The sequence below is a fragment of the Armigeres subalbatus genome, chromosome 3 (assembly GCF_024139115.2).
Source record: "Armigeres subalbatus isolate Guangzhou_Male chromosome 3, GZ_Asu_2, whole genome shotgun sequence".
NCBI classification, from domain to species: Eukaryota; Metazoa; Arthropoda; class Insecta; order Diptera; family Culicidae; genus Armigeres; species Armigeres subalbatus.
This window is the reverse complement of record NC_085141.1, coordinates 37,136,903-37,153,555: the sequence shown is the minus strand read 5'-3', so window position 1 is coordinate 37,153,555 and position 16,653 is coordinate 37,136,903. Positions and strand designations below refer to the sequence as shown.

Below are 16,653 nucleotides of genomic sequence, written 5' to 3'. Positions count from 1 at the left end.
TCCTAGAGATTATCCAGGAAGAATTACCCAGAATGAGTGATACTGTTTTTACGCTGGTTTTGTATAAAAAAGGCAAAAAGGCAAATATGTATTTTAGCCATAACTTCCGATCCTATAGTCCAATCTGGCCAATTTTCAATAAGAAACAATGAGAAACGATTCTGCGTCGAATGCGATTATTCTGTAAAAAAAGTATTTTGGCCATAACTTCCGGTCACATAGTCCGATCTGGCCAATTTTCAATAGGAAATAATGGGACACTATTCTACGTCGAATGCAACTTGTTGCGAGCAAATCGATCAAGGATAAGTGCCCGAAAAATGAGTGACACTTTTTTACGCGCTTATTCCTTAAAAAAAGTATTTTGGCCATAACTTCCGATCCCATAGTTCGATCTGGCCAATTTTCAATAGGAAACAATGGGACACAATTCTGCGTTGAATGCAACTTGTTGCGAGGAAATCGGTTGAGGATAAGTGCCCGAAAAATGAGTGACACTTTTTTACGCGATTATTCCGTAAAAAAAAGTATTTTGGCCATAATTTCCGATCCCATAGTCCGATCTGGTCAATTTTCAATAGGAAACAATGAGACACAATTCAGCGTCGAATGCAACTTGTTGCGAGGGAATCGGTTGAGGATAAGTGCCCGAAAAATGAGTGACACTTTTTTACGCGATTATTTCGTAAAAAAAGTATTTTGGCCATAATTTCCGATCCCATAGTCCGATCTGGTCAATTTTCAATAGGAAACAATGAGACACTTTTCTGCGTCGAATGCAACTTGTTGCGAGGAAATCGGTTGAGGATAAGTGCCCGAAAAATGAGTGACACTTTTTTACGCGATTATTTCGTAAAAAAAGTATTTTGGCCATAATTTCCGATCCCATAGTTCGATCTGGCCAATTTTCAATAGGAAACAATGAGACACAATTCTGCGTTGAATGCAACTTGTTGCGAGGAAATCGGTTGAGGATAAGTGCCGAAAAATGAGTGACACTTTTTTACGCGATTATTTCGTAAAAAAAGTATTTTGGCCATAACTTCCGATCCCATAGTCCGATCTGGCCAATTTTCAATAGGAAACAATGAGACACAATTCTGCGTTGAATGCAACTTGTTGCGAGGAAATCGGTTGAGGATAAGTGCCGAAAAATGAGTGACACTTTTTTACGCGATTATTTCGTAAAAAAAGTATTTTGGCCATAACTTCCGATCGTATAGTCCGATCTGGCCAATTTTCAATAGGAAACAATAAGACACAATTCTGGGTCGACTGCATCTTCTTGCGAGGAAATCGGTTGAGGAAAAGTGCCCGAAAAATGAGTGACACTTTTTTACGCGATTATTTCGTAAAAAAAGTATTTTGGCCATAATTTCCGATCCCATAGTTCGATCTGGCCAATTTTCAATAGGAAACAATGAGACACTTTTCTGCGTCGAATGCAACTTGTTGCGAGTAAATCGGTTGAGGATAAGTGCCCGAAAAATGAGTGACACTTTTGCTACATTTTGGTACGTGGGTGCGCACAGACGCACACACATACACACACACACACACACACACACACACACACACACACATACACACAGACATCACCTCATTTCGTCGAACTGAGTCGATCGGTATATAACACTATGGGTCTCCGGGTCTCCTATAAAAAGTTTGTTTTTGGAGTGATCATATAGCCTTTACCGTATACTTAGTATACGAGAAAGGCAAAAAGTATTTTGGCCATAACTTCCGATCCCATAGTCTGATCTGGCCAATTTTCAATAGGAAACAATGAGACACAATTCTGCGTTGAATGCAACTTGTTGCGAGGAAATCGGTTGAGGATAAGTGCCGGAAAATGAGGGACACTTGTTTACGCGCGTATTTCGTAAAAACGATATTTTGGCCATAACTTCCGATCGCATAGTCCGATCTGGCCAATTTTCAATAGGAAACAATGAGACACAATTCTGCGTTGAATGCAACTTGTTGCGAGGAAATCGGTTGAGGATAAGTGCCCGAAAAATGAGTGACACTTTTTTACGCGATTATTTCGTAAAAAAAGTATTTTGGCCATAATTTCCGATCCCATAGTCCGATCTGGCCAATTTTCAATAGGAAACAATGAGACACTTTTCTGCGTCGAATGCAACTTGTTGCGAGTAAATCGGTTGAGGATAAGTGCCCGAAAAATGAGTGACACTTTTGCTACATTTTGGTACGTGGGTGCGCACAGACGCACACACATACACACACACACACACACACACACACACACACACATACACACAGACATCACCTCATTTCGTCGAACTGAGTCGATCGGTATATAACACTATGGGTCTCCGGGTCTCCTATAAAAAGTTTGTTTTTGGAGTGATCATATAGCCTTTACCGTATACTTAGTATACGAGAAAGGCAAAAAGTATTTTGGCCATAATTTCCGATCCCATAGTTCGATCTGGCCAATTTTCAATAGGAAACAATGAGACACAATTCTGCGTTGAATGCAACTTGTTGCGAGGAAATCGGTTGAGGATAAGTGCCGAAAAATGAGTGACACTTTTTTACGCGATTATTTCGTTAAAAAAGTATTTTGGCCATAACTTCCGATCCCATAGTCTGATCTGGCCAATTTTCAATAGGAAACAATGAGACACAATTCTGCGTTGAATGCAACTTGTTGCGAGGAAATCGGTTGAGGATAAGTGCCGAAAAATGAGTGACACTTTTTTACGCGATTATTTCGTAAAAAAAGTATTTTGGCCATAACTTCCGATCCCATAGTCCGATCTGGCCAATTTTCAATAGGAAACAATGAGACACAATTCTGCGTTGAATGCAACTTGTTGCGAGGAAATCGGTTGAGGATAAGTGCCCGAAAAATGAGTGACACTTTTTTACGCGATTATTTCGTAAAAAAAGTATTTTGGCCATAATTTCCGATCCCATAGTCCGATCTGGCCAATTTTCAATAGGAAACAATGAGACACTTTTCTGCGTCGAATGCAACTTGTTGCGAGTAAATCGGTTGAGGATAAGTGCCCGAAAAATGAGTGACACTTTTGCTACATTTTGGTACGTGGGTGCGCACAGACGCACACACATACACACACACACACACACACACATACACACATACACACAGACATCACCTCATTTCGTCGAACTGAGTCGATCGGTATATAACACTATGGGTCTCCGGGTCTCCTATAAAAAGTTTGTTTTTGGAGTGATCATATAGCCTTTACCGTATACTTAGTATACGAGAAAGGCAAAAATCGAAATTTCTTTATGATAAGGCATTTTCATTTTAATTCACAAAATAACGCATAATGTTTCTCATTTGGGAGAATCTGTCTTTTGCGCTAGAATTCCGCTTGTATTACTTTCTAAAGCTACATATTTCGTGTCCAACTTTCCTAATTTTGTCTTCGGGGTGGCAAATGGTCAAATGGGGGTGAGAATGGGCCACTGTTTCAACTACATGGAATGCTTGTAGAATAGATTTGATGTATCCGAGGACAAGAAAACTGAATTATAAGAGACCTTTTTGAACTATTTTAGTATTCGCACTCCTGACTGTCGGTGAAGGGGCTGACCCATTCCCACCCTTCAGACCCATTGTCACCCCCGACGACGGTACTCCATATTAAAATGTCTGTATTCCAAACCTAATATAAAATTGTCTGCCTCCAAAATTTGAATAAATTTTCAAATTATGCGACATTCCCGCTGAACGATAAACCGTTATCCGAGAAAATTAACCCACCAGAATTGTTTTGGTAATCGACCCTAACGACATTAAGGCGACCTTACTACTCAGCTACGGAAGCCCCATTCTCATTTGATTAATTCAAGTTTAGATTGATTTTCATTTACCTTTTTTTCTGCATTGCACATTAATTCCATTTTCGCTCTATTCGTGAGATAATTCGATTAATCTCGAGTTTGACAGGACCAAAAATTCGGGGTACAGTGACATTGTACTACATATGTCAAGTTGCTCCCGGGTTGGAGCATTTGTAGTGAAGTTGCACAAACCCCCAAATTTTTATTGATGGTTGGTGCTCAAATTGGCGCTTCGGTCGTTCGTGTGTGATATTGTTGGTCGAATAAATTGATTGTTCGTGCCGCTGTTGGTAAAACTTGATGGATGCTTGAATAAACGAGAGGTGGAGTCAATGTTGCTCAAACTGCTTGACCGTGTGTACGTTCCATTATGTAGCGTACACACACTGAGGAAAATGGACGTACGATTTTCAATAAAACGCCTTATGGAAATTTGCCACAAGGAATCGGTATGAATTTCAATATGTTGCCTTATGAATGATGATTTTCATTTAAAAAAAAGTGAAGGGCGACAGACTGGATTCGAACCATGGACGTCGGGGTCGGGAGGCCGGTATGTAGACCACACGCCCATCGACGCTTGGGTATTCGAAGAGGCAACTGCGTATAAGAAGCACTAATGGTGGAGTAATCAGTCGAATATTCATAAGGCGCCAGTTATGAATTTCGATAGTCCAGTTCACTGAGTGCATGCTCGAACACGTTGGACCAACATTGACTCCGCCCCCAAGAAAATTCTTCGGTTGCTGCTTTGTTTGATCGTGTGTGAAGTAGTTCGAACAACCATTTTACAGTTGGTGGCTCGCTTGGAAAACAATCAAATCGGGTTGATTTTAGTTTGATGTCGGTTATTGCTGGGTCGAATCTAGTTCTGCCCCGGATCCGCTCTAACAGCTGTCAAAACGTTCGGTTATTCGTTCAGGTTGGATCGCGATCCGCACCAGATCCGACCCAAAACGAACGAGGTTCGCTCTGCCGATTTATCGAGATCGAACCTAGGTTCACCAATACATTCGAACACAAACTGTCAAACAGGTGTTTATGTTTACGCTAAAGGAAAATGAAAACATGAAAGACACGGAAGGGTGCGGATGGGTATTTGACTTTTAATCGTTTTTGTTTCATTTGTTGAATTTATCAATTTTGTTGCTGTCTTGCACGTAAAAATGGATTATTTTAATTGTGTGTTGTCTTCAAGTTTCTCTGATGGTGAAATGGATTCAGATACCGACATATTTTTTGCTGATTACTTCAGACGGTAGCTCCGTTATAAACAAAATGATGGTTAAACATTTTGATGAAAATGTGATTGATAAATGCAATGACGAGGGAAAGGTAGCTGTGGCTGCTATTTATTCACTATTACGTTGTGTATTCGATTATATGCTTTGGGTATAATTGCTCTCTCAATGGGAAAATAGCGTACTGGAGTATTGGATTATTATTTATACTAAAATGTTCATACCATTATTTTATTCGTTATTGCAGCTCTGTGAATAATTTGTTTAAGGTTACGGATTTGAAGAATATAAACATAATGTATTAACCCTGATAACTATATTGCCATCAACAAATGATACGTTTTTCTGATTATTTACAATAGTTTTATTAATTATTCACCTTGCAGAGGGTATATTTGCTACATAGTAACACTCCAGATGATACTTGGCCAGAAAATAAATTCAAATGTAAATTTAGGAACAGTTTTATACGAATTGAGCATAATTTTAGGATCGAAGAAGGATTTTTAGTTGTAATTCGTTAAAAAACCGACAAAGACATATTTTACCCCGTTGATATTTATTATGTTGAATCTCCTGTTATGTAGTGGAAAATTATGTAGAGAAAAAATATTTGCCTTTCTTGTATACTTGGTTGTTGCAGTTTTGGCGAAATCGCGGTTTATCCCAAAGGATCCCCTCTTGGGAGGAAAATACAAAAATGTTAGTCAACTCTTGAGCGATTTGATTCTTTGTTTTAAAATAAAAGGCCCCAAATCTCAATAATTTTTCTATTGGATTTTTTACAAAGTGTTTCCATATTTTCTTGTTCTATTACATTTGAATGGCATAATTGATAATTCAAATGTAACACAATCACTGTTATCCAGAACGCCACTTAGAACCAGTATAACAGTTTATCGGGAAACACGGATTGGCATAATTACCGGAAATGTTCCAGAGCGCCAAAATTCCTTCACGGCAATCAACATTGCCGTCGCCATTCATCACAAGCTTGTAATCACATAAATTTATTGATGGATTAACTGTCATTTTTAAAATAAACAATTAACAGAAGAAAAATCTGACTTCCCCATTCAATTTATATAATAAGAAACAAAATAACACTAATAACAAAATTCAAAAGATAAAATCTGTATAAAATCTGATAAAATATTTTTATTTCTGCCTATCAGCTGGCAGTGCGAACTGAAAACAAAACAGATAATAGGGCTTGAGATCTCACTAACACCATCATACTGACTCGATCCCGATTCGTTTTTCGTTCGGTTATTCAGAGTCGGGGTCGGACCTGACCCAGGTCTAAAACCGAAAACGACATGAGTTGTCGGGGGCGGAGTCAAGATTCGAAGAACATGTTTGAGCGTTTATAGTGAACATGTTTTCATGGTTGGTGTTTCAGTTGGCGCTTCGGTCGTTCGTGTGTGATATTGTTGGTCGAATAAATTGAGTGTTCGCGCCGCTGTTGGTAGAACATGGTGGATGCTTGACTAAACGAGAGGTGGAGTCAATGTTGGTCAAACTGCTTGACCAGTGTGTACGCTACATTACACGCACTTGTATTATCGAGACGCTTTACTCCCAACAAAAGATATTTTAGTTACTAGATAAAGATTGTCGCTGTCGTCGCTGTCCGGAACATCTTTTGCTGGCGAGGATAGGGGAGCTAAATGTCAAAGAAGGAAAATCCATACGATTTGACAGGTATGTACCACACATGTTTCGGACAGCAGAACAAAGGGAACAGTAGCGACAATCTTTATCTAGTAACTAAAATATCTTTTCTCCCAACATATCCGGATTTAGCTGGTCAGGTCTCTTTTGTGGAACGTACACACGGTGAAGCAGTTTGACCAACATTGACTCCACCTCTCGTTTATTCAAACATCCATTGAGTTTTACCAACAGCGGTACGAACAATCAATTTATTCGACCAACAATATCACACACGAACGACCGAAGCGCAAACTTGAGCACCAACCATCAAAAAATATATGGGGGTTTGTGCAACTTCACTACAAATGCTCAAACATGTTAAAACTCAAACAATGCTAAAAACAACAGAAAAATATCCTTGTACTTTACTATGGTTATGTATGCATGAAATGAAATGAAAACCAGCGTCATTTTTAGCGATTAATAGTGAAAATTAAAAAAAAATTGTTGGTCGTTACTACGAGCGTCATTTTGACTGTTTTCATTAACCCACTTGCTAAGAACGTCTGTCATCATATTTAAGCATTTTTAAGTGAAAATTTGCCCTGGATTTCAAACACAGCAGCATAACAAGACAAAACAGGTAACACTATAGCGTATTACCAAATTGTTGCCTGTATTTTCCCGATAGAAAATGCTGAAAAGTAAAAAATATCTTGACCGGAATAAGGGTACATCTAAATCTACACGTTCCTTATTCCGTTCATTGGGTTTGGAGGATGGATTCCGAAAATTCCGTGTTTGAGAATATAATCTATGAGCAAGAAAAGGTACATCGTACATGAAGCCATATGAATAGTGAACATTTGAAATTCTATTCCGCAAGCAGGCAGACCGAAAGGAATTCCGTTATAGACTCTACTCGAGACATTTTTCAACTCGTGCCGGGAAAATCCAGTACACGGTATACAGAAAACAAGGTAGGCTCGTTAGAAAAATGACACTTCGAATGCTGATGCTCTCTAGATCGTTGAAAATTGGCGTTCGTTGATTCAATGTTTAAAGATCTTCATCGCTCGCCAATGGGAGACAACTGAGCGAGGCAAATCACTTGGTAACCTAACAATGAGTGTTGTTACCACACGCTGTTAGAAAAATCTTTTCAGACATTTGGAAAATTAAGTGCGCTATGAGAATGGAACTCTGATACACTGCATGGAAGGCTTTGATACTTTCTCTCCTCCATCCCAGCAACTTGAAAACAGAGTGAATAAAGCAGAACATCTGATTTGTTTTGGTTTTATTCTAATGAAACAAGCATCAACGCAAATGATCCAGTCGTAGCTTCCCTGGATACCATACCAAGTATGGCTTGGCGAACTCTGTTGCTCGTTGTTTACGTAGCAACGATCGCTCATAATCGTTGTTTGGTATCCATCTGAGCAAGACTGTTCACTTACTGGAATAGGATGCTATGATTGAATTAGATCAATGCTCGTCCGCTTCACTCACGCTTTCAATGCCTGGTTCCGCGACCCCACTTTTGGCACTTACGGCACTGAGTGGGGTTTTGGAAATGTTCCCATGTAACACGGACATGGGACATAATACAGGCCTTTTCCAAACTTTTCATATTATTTAGTTCCCTTTCCTAAATACCCTTCTGGGAAGTACCAAAGCGAGATTTATTTTTATCTTAATTACTTGGACTGGTGAAAATCCAAGTAATTCAGAAATTTCAATTTTAATCTCATCCAGTGATTTGTCGTCACTAGGGAGATCTTTCAAAATGACTTTGAATAATCGCTCAGTTTTGTCGTCGTATGTGAAGAATTTATGCCGCTTCTCAGTTAAATACTGAAGAAGACGTTTGCGATCGTCAAAGAATCCCGGCAAAACGCGGCAGTCACCCTTCCTAGCAATCTGAAATGAAACCTTGATCCCCTGAAGGTTACTCAAAATATCATTCCTAAAGCCAGAAAACTCGGCAACAGATACCACAATTGGCGGAATCCTTTGCTTTTTCGCATGAATCGAATCACCTGGGCTAGAGGTAGATTCGATTTGCTCCATTTCATCATTAATCAAATCGAACTGATTGCTCAGTTTGATAGGAGAAGAATTATTTCCGATATTAGAGTTAGAAGGAATATCTGAATTCTCCAGCTTCCTTCTATTTTTTTCCGCGCTTTGGCAGGACGGTTTTGAAACCTTGTTTCTTAGAAGGAAGTGGAGAATTCAAAGACTCCCCCTTCCTCTTGTTTTTATTAATACTCATTGCTGAGCGTGGAGACGTGACCTTCTAAGAGGTTTTTTCCCAGAACGGTGTCCTTGCAGGATTACCACCGCTTGTCGGAATTTTACTTCCGCAAACGGGTCCAACGTAAAACGAAGGCACGGGTTCTTGCAAAGATCGTAACGGGATCAGTGGGTACAAATAGCGCTGAGAAGCACTGTTGAAATTAAAATAGCTTCGGGTAGTATTAAAAACTTCCTTCCGCAAAGAGAGAAAATAGAACCGCACAGCACGAAAGCTCGATGCGGTCTGACCCCGGATACCCTTATCCAGAGGAAGTGTCGAGCTGTGGAGAAGTGGAACGCCGTTTCGAATGCAACCACGCGTAAGGGTTGAGCACCCAAGTTAGACTCACATGGTATGTTAGTGGTGAGCATCCAAGTAAGACTCATATGGTGGGTCAGAAAGAGTGTCAGGGTGTTTCAAAGGGTATGTTAGAGAGAGCACCCAAGTAAGCTTCATACGGGATGAGTGCCTATGTGAGCGTGAGAAGTAATGCTGGGAGGCAGTTCCTGGGGAAACCAGGGTATTAGCAGAGAGGGTAACTCAAGTAACCTTCCGCTACTTGGGTGGGTATAGTGGGTCGGCCATCTGTCAACTCCAATCTCTGAGTGATAATTTGAGGTATCTGTTTGCAGATTTGCCTTCATCCCTCTATAAAAAAAACTTCTTCCCAAAAACGTCGCTCAAGCTTGACTACATCTCGTTCGCACTGCCTTTGTCCCGGACGACTTCCAGAACCTCATCCGCCAGGAATCCAACGATCAGACTTTTCGCTTTCCGATCTTCATCGCCGAACTTCACCTTGACCGCTTTCGCTGCTGGCAAATCTTCCGTCAAGGACCCCAGCACGCCAGCCGAATCCAGGAACATCTTCACGCGAATACTGGAGAATTCCGTGTGCAGTTCTTTCGGGGTACCCGGATTATTTTGTGTTTCACACGTTTTCAGATCATTTACGAGCTAGGTATTTGAAATGATAGTTTATAAATAGTATCTCATTTTATTTTCATTTCATTTCTTATTGTCATTTATCACGTCAAATATCTCGTAATCTGAATAAGCTAATGATGAAATTTGCAACCTGATAAACCTTGCTTTGATAGATGGGCTGCATTTTTCAGATATTTATCGATGTGAGGACATTCAGAGCTTCGAAATCTGATGACTACTATACCTTGTTAGTGAAATGCGTTATGCTACGTACACACCAGTCAAGCAGTTCGACGAACATTGACTCCACCCCCAAGAAAACGCTTCGGTTGCTGCTTTGTTGGAACGTGTGTGAAGTTGTTCGAACAACCATTTGACAGTTGGCGGCTCGGTTGGAAAAAATTAAAACGGTTTGATTTTGGGGTTAGTTGTTGGGGTGGTGGATTCAAGGTTCGCCGAACATGTTTGAGCATTTGTAGTGAAGTTGCACAAACCCCCATATATTTTTTGATGGTTGGTGCTCGAGTTGGTGCTTCGGTCGTTCGTGTGTGATATTGTTGGTCGAATAAATTGATTGTTCGTGTCGGTGTTGATATAAATTGATGAATGTTTGAATAAACGGGAGGTGGAGTCAATGTTGGTCGAACTGCTTGACCGTGTGTACGTTCCATTACAATATCCAGCGCTTTGTGCGAACAATAGAGTAGAGTGGGGCAAGAGTACGCACTTAGTTTTCAATCGATCATGTGGCTCTTATGAAGCAAGCTTCTGCATATCAAATCAGTGTCGATGATTCATATACTCTTCCTTTATGTTACCCAGTGGAAAAAATATTGAAATTATTGAGATTCCTTTTAGTAGAACCCTTATTGCAAGACAAGTGAAAAACGCACTCTTACCCCACCGGTGGGGTAAAAGTGCGCATCGGGTGGGGTAAGAGTACGCATTTATCCAATCATGTGTTTTAAGTATATATTAACACAATTGATGTTTAATGGGCATATATTAGGGAATGTTTAAAGATTACGTAACTTTCAAAGGGGGAGGGGGTCCTAAAAATGTGCACTTTCATTCGATCAACCATTGTTTTTTTTAAATACACAAAAAACTACAGAGGTAAAACTATTTATCAGGTTTCGCGTAGCGTATACAAAGGCATTTTCCTTAAAGAAAGTCCACCAATCACGTAACGTAAAATTTAGCTATTTCATCACCCCCCCCCCCCGCCCCTATCTTACACTATTTATATGAATCCTCTAAAAATTATATGGATCGTCACATATCTCGCAACCCCTCCCAGCTAAACGTTGCGTAATTTATGAATGTTTCTTTTGATTAAATGAAATTATCATTTAGATGAAATTGTGTTTTCGTACTATGTTTAGGTGTACAACAAGTCCTAATACAATTTCACTATTTCGCTTCAGTGCTTTGTTCGCTAATTCCTTTCTAACACCGAATTACTTCAACTTATCCTAAAAGCTTGTGATATATTCGAATTCTGTCCCTTTTTTCTTAGTTGTGGATCTTTACGCTTTGGAAGAAGTCATATTTCGGCCGGAGATACGGGTTTGACATCATAACTTGAAGATTCATATGCGTACTCTTGCCCCACCGGTTCCTGCGTACTTTTACCCCACAGTCCCAAAAATTATTCAAGTAATGGTTTTGACTTCTTGGAAAACTAACCGGATTGGTGTTCTGTACCATAAAGTACTCTATACAATAGGTTATTGAAATGGTATAATGTTCACTTGATTGAACGTATATATGGTAATGAAATACTAGTTGCGGAAATCAAATTATTTTTACCAAAATGACCAAAAAGTTATCTAACTTCAAATCTCCCTTGTTGTTTATTCAAAACGTTTACAATTACACATGATAATAGTTGGCCAGAATACCTATCAAACTGATGCAGTGCTGCTAGTTTATCTTTTTTTATTACTTCAAAAAATCGAAAACGTACTCTTACCCCACGCGCACTCTTGCCCCACTCTACTCTAATTTTCGACAATTTAATTGTCGACTAGCGTAGGGAGGCAGGTGAAACAACAGTTTATCGAAAACATATTAGGTAGTTCTCATTGCTATTCCAACTGGTGGCATCCTTTGGGCAGTTACTTTTGACGTAAACTACGTCTAAGGGGAAGACTCAGATACAGGGTGTAAAACCGAAATTTCCAAATTCGAGACCGTCACGAAATTAGGATAGATTTCAAACGCTAATAGCGTCTTTATCTTTCGATGGATTTTCGAAATTTGCTTATCAATCGATTCAGAAACTCTCCAGCAATTTGTCAATTCTATTGATACTATTGATTATCAACGTTAAACTATTGAAAATGTTGTTTCTTTCCAAACCAGGTGAAAAATTCAATTCCGTTCATAAATCCCCAACACGGACATCAGATTGCAGTAAGGTACGGGCCTTTTGATCCACTGCTTCGTTTTCCCTGTGTATAAAAAGCCCCGTGTTTCGCGTGCGCGCGTCATTTTCATTCTGGATGTCACGGCGAGCGGACCAGGGCGTCCAGAAACGGTCCCAGTGACAACGGCTGTCTCAGCGGTGTGGTGGTGCGGATGAAATTTTTTCGGTCGGTGGTGGTGGCGGTCGTGGAAGCAGCAGCACATCATTTTCATCCATGTCCCATCGTCGGCGGATCTGGCAATCGACGGCGTTCGTTGAGCCGAAGCATCGGATGGCGGTCGCGCAGCCCAGTGGCTGCTGATAAGGCACATAAGTGGCAATTAATCGGTTCTTTTCAGGACCATCATTATATTTGGGAGGAAGGTTAAGTTGGAATAATTTTCCTAAAGTGCAACCGTTAGGAACTGGAAAATTCTTCGGTGATATTTTCTAGCGTAATTCGGAGTTGTATGATTTTAGTGATTGAGAATGTTGATATTAGACGAACTTTCTTCATAGAACAAAGCATAATTGTTTGGTATCGGTAGCGGAATCATAGCATAAGTGCCGGTCCGAGCATAGGCTGTCATCGGAAGATTGCTTAAGCAAATTAATTAACTAACGTGGCGTTTGCAACGATTTGGATGTTGGCGGCACAACGTGAAATTTTCCCGCGAGACTAATTTTGTATTTTTCCTGTTGATTGAAAAAGAAATCGGTTCCGAGATGAACTTTATTCAAAGCGCAACGCTAACGTCGGTAGTTGAATCCCAAGCAAGTATCGGAAGGAGACCATGCAAACAATTGATTCGCATTATGACTGAAAACAATTGTATGGCGTCAGTATTGATGTTTGCTACAGATTTTTTGACGTAAACTTCGTCTAAGGGGAAGACTCAGATACAGGGTTTTAAACGGAAATTATCAAATTCGAGACTGTCACAAAAATTAGGATAGATTTCAAACGCTTATAGCGTCTTTATCTTATTTTCGACATTTGCTTATCAATCGATTCGGAAACGGTAACGGTAACGCAAAAATGGATCATTTTCAACCCCCCCCCCTATGTCACACTTTTTGTATGAAGCATCTAAAAATTATGTATGGGTCGTCAAACTTCGCCCACACCCCCCTCCCCCCTTTAAGCGTTACGTAATTTGTGGACGCTCCCAAGAGCCACTTTCATTGATGGTAGCCGATCATTAGTACTTCATAACAAATATCATATCATATCATAACATATCAAAGAATATTGTGGCCAAATTTCATAAAATTTGGTCAACAAAAACCCCCCTGGCAATAATAGAACAAAACCTGCCAAAGCCGTCATTCCTCCTACATCATACAAGAAAATTTAAACTGCGCGCTGCTAATGTTAATGATGACGACCGCGCGACCCACACCATCGCCGGGAATAAAATTTCCGGTAGGAGCTCCGCCGATGCCGAAGGTGGTACCACGGTCTGCTCTCCGGGACATCTCGAACGAAATGGCTCGCGCGCGCGGAAGAGCTGCTTTCTTGTAATCAATTAAGTTGAACCTGTAGCCACGCCCCTTTGGTGAGTGTGTGACGGTTACACAATATTTGCAGTCATACCGGACAACAAAGAGGCGGGACTAATGAGCCATCTTTATTGATTATAAGAAAAATGCTCTCCCGCGCGCGCGTGGCCCATTCCAGTTCGAGACAGCAGCACGTACGGACGTGTTTTTTGTTCGCGCATGTTGACGTTAACTACGTCTAAGGGGAAGCCTCGGATACAGGGTACAAAATGAAAATTTCCAAATTGGGGACCGTCACGAAATCATGTAAGATTTCAAACGGTAACGGCGACTTTATCTTTCGACGGATTTTCGAAATTTTGTTATTAATAGATTCGGAAACTTTCCACCAATTTGCTAATTGTATTAAAACTATTCATTATCAACGGCAAACTATTGAAAATGTTATTTCTTTCCAAACCGGGTGAAAAATTCAAAAATAATCAATCCCGTTCATAAATCCCCAACACGGACATCAGATTGCAGTAAGGTACGGGCCTTTTGATCCACTGCTTCGTTTTTCCTGTGTATAAAAAGCCCCGTGTTTCGCGTGCGCGCGAAATTCATTCTGGATTTCATGGAAAGCGGACCAATGCGTCCAGATGCGGTCCTAGCGACAACGGCTGTGGTGGTGCGGATGAAAATTTTTCTTTCGATAGTGGTGGCGGTCGTGGCAACAGCAGTACAACTTTACATCCGTGTTACAAGCAGTCCAGTAGTTGTTGTTGGTGAGGCACATAATTGGGAATGAATCGGATCTTTTCAGAACCACCATTATGTTTGGGAGGAAGGTTAAGTTGAAATAATTTGTCTATAGTGCAAACGCTAGGAACTAGAAAAATGTTCAGTGAAATATTCTAGCGTGATTCTGAGCTCAATTATATGATGTTTGTCTAGCACTTAACTACTCTTCTTGCTGTGGATTTAATTTTGATCAATGATTCAGTGATTGATAAGTGATTGAGAAAGTTGATATAAGACGAACTTTTTTCATAGAACAAAGCATAATTGTTTGGTATCGGTAGCGGAATCATAGCATTACTGCCGGTCCGAGCGCGCGTTAGAAGGAGAAGCTGCAAATATGTATTCGCATGGATGGAAATAAAACCTTAAGCAAGTAGCAGGCTACCTACTAGAATTATAATCTTGAGGGGAAATTTCACTTGACTGTTACTGCTATCCACGCGAATAATTATCAGCAGCGTCTTTTTATAACGCGCGCTTGTGATTCTGCTACCGATGGAAAACAATCTGCCATCACCAAGCAATTAAGTTTTACTTTGAACAAAATTCATCTCGCCTCAAGTTGTGACTTAAGAGCTACTTTCTCTGATGGTAGCCAATCATTAGTACTTCAGACAAGAATATTTAATCTGAGCGCGAACGACCGCATGAACCACACCATCGATGAGAATGAAATTTCCGGTAGCAGCTCCGCCGAAGCCGATGGTGGGACTACGATCTGCTTTTCGCGACATCTCGAACGAAATGGCTCGCGCGCGCGGAAGAGCTGCTTTCTTGTAATCAATAAAGTTAAACCTGTAGCCACGCCCCTTTAGTAAGTGTGTGACGGGTACACAATATTTGCAGTCATACCGGACAACAAAGAGGCGGGACTAATGGGCCATCTTTATTGATTATAAGAAAACTGCTTTCCCCGCGCGTGGCATTTCATTTGAAATGTCGCGGAGAGCGGTTCCAGCATCGGTAGAGATGTCGCAAATTAATCGATTACTTCGATTAATCAATTATTTGTTGTGATAATCGATTAATTTTCAAATCGATTACTTCCCAACGATTAATCGATTCAATAATCGACAAGAATCGAGAGTAATCGATTAATCGGGATTTTACGACAACTATTAGATTTTGATTACTTCAATTAATCGATTCATCGTTATGATAATCGATTAATTTTGATTCGATTACTACTCAACGATGAATCGATTCAATAATCGTCAAGAATCGAAAGTAATCGATTAGTTACTAATCGATTAATAGAGATTTTACGACATCTCTAAGCATCGGCGGAGTTGCTGAGCAAATTTTATTCCAACTACATATGGGATATTGGAAAAATCGATTCTTCTCAGGGCTTCCATTCTATACAAAGGAAGATTGAGGCGAGGCGAACTTTTTTCAAAGTGCAAATTAACCGCTTGGAGACGCCATAAAGTTGCCTGGCGTCCGTAGCAGAATCACGAGCGCGAGTCGGAGGGAGATGCTACAAATATGTATTCGCATGGATGGCTTCAGTGGCAGTCAAGTTTAATTCTTTCAAGATTATTATTTGGTTTTGTTATTCCAGCCTATGGCGTGGGTCGTGTGGTCGTTAGTGATTCGAAATATGCATTACTTGGAATTAATCGATTCTTCTCAAGGACACCATTTTTAACATAGGAAGATTGAGGCGAGACGAATTTGTTCAAAGTACGACGTCGTAGCAGAATTACGTTGCCGTTGGTAGCAGAATAACGAGTGCGTATTGTAGAGAGCTGCTGCAAATATGTATTCTTGCACTGGCACTAGATTCTTCATTTCACCAAACTGTTTTACGTAGTTTACGTCGGGCGGTCGTGTCTTGTACACAACCCTTATGATTTTTTCACGAAATTTCATGAATGTACACGAGCGACCTGCTGAAAGCTGTGAATAACTTGTGACTTTTTGCAATCGAGGCACACTTTGTTTGTCATAGAATTGTAGAAAAAACTTATTGCACCAAAAGT

The 16,653-nt window shown here is 40.2% G+C and overlaps 1 protein-coding gene across 1 annotated transcript in view; it reads right to left on the bottom strand.

Moving 5' to 3' along the window:
- Positions 1-16,653, bottom strand: part of LOC134226364 (dihydroxyacetone phosphate acyltransferase) — an 80,894-nt gene that overhangs the window by 56,390 nt on the left and 7,851 nt on the right. The gene's annotated exons all lie outside the window — the stretch shown is intronic.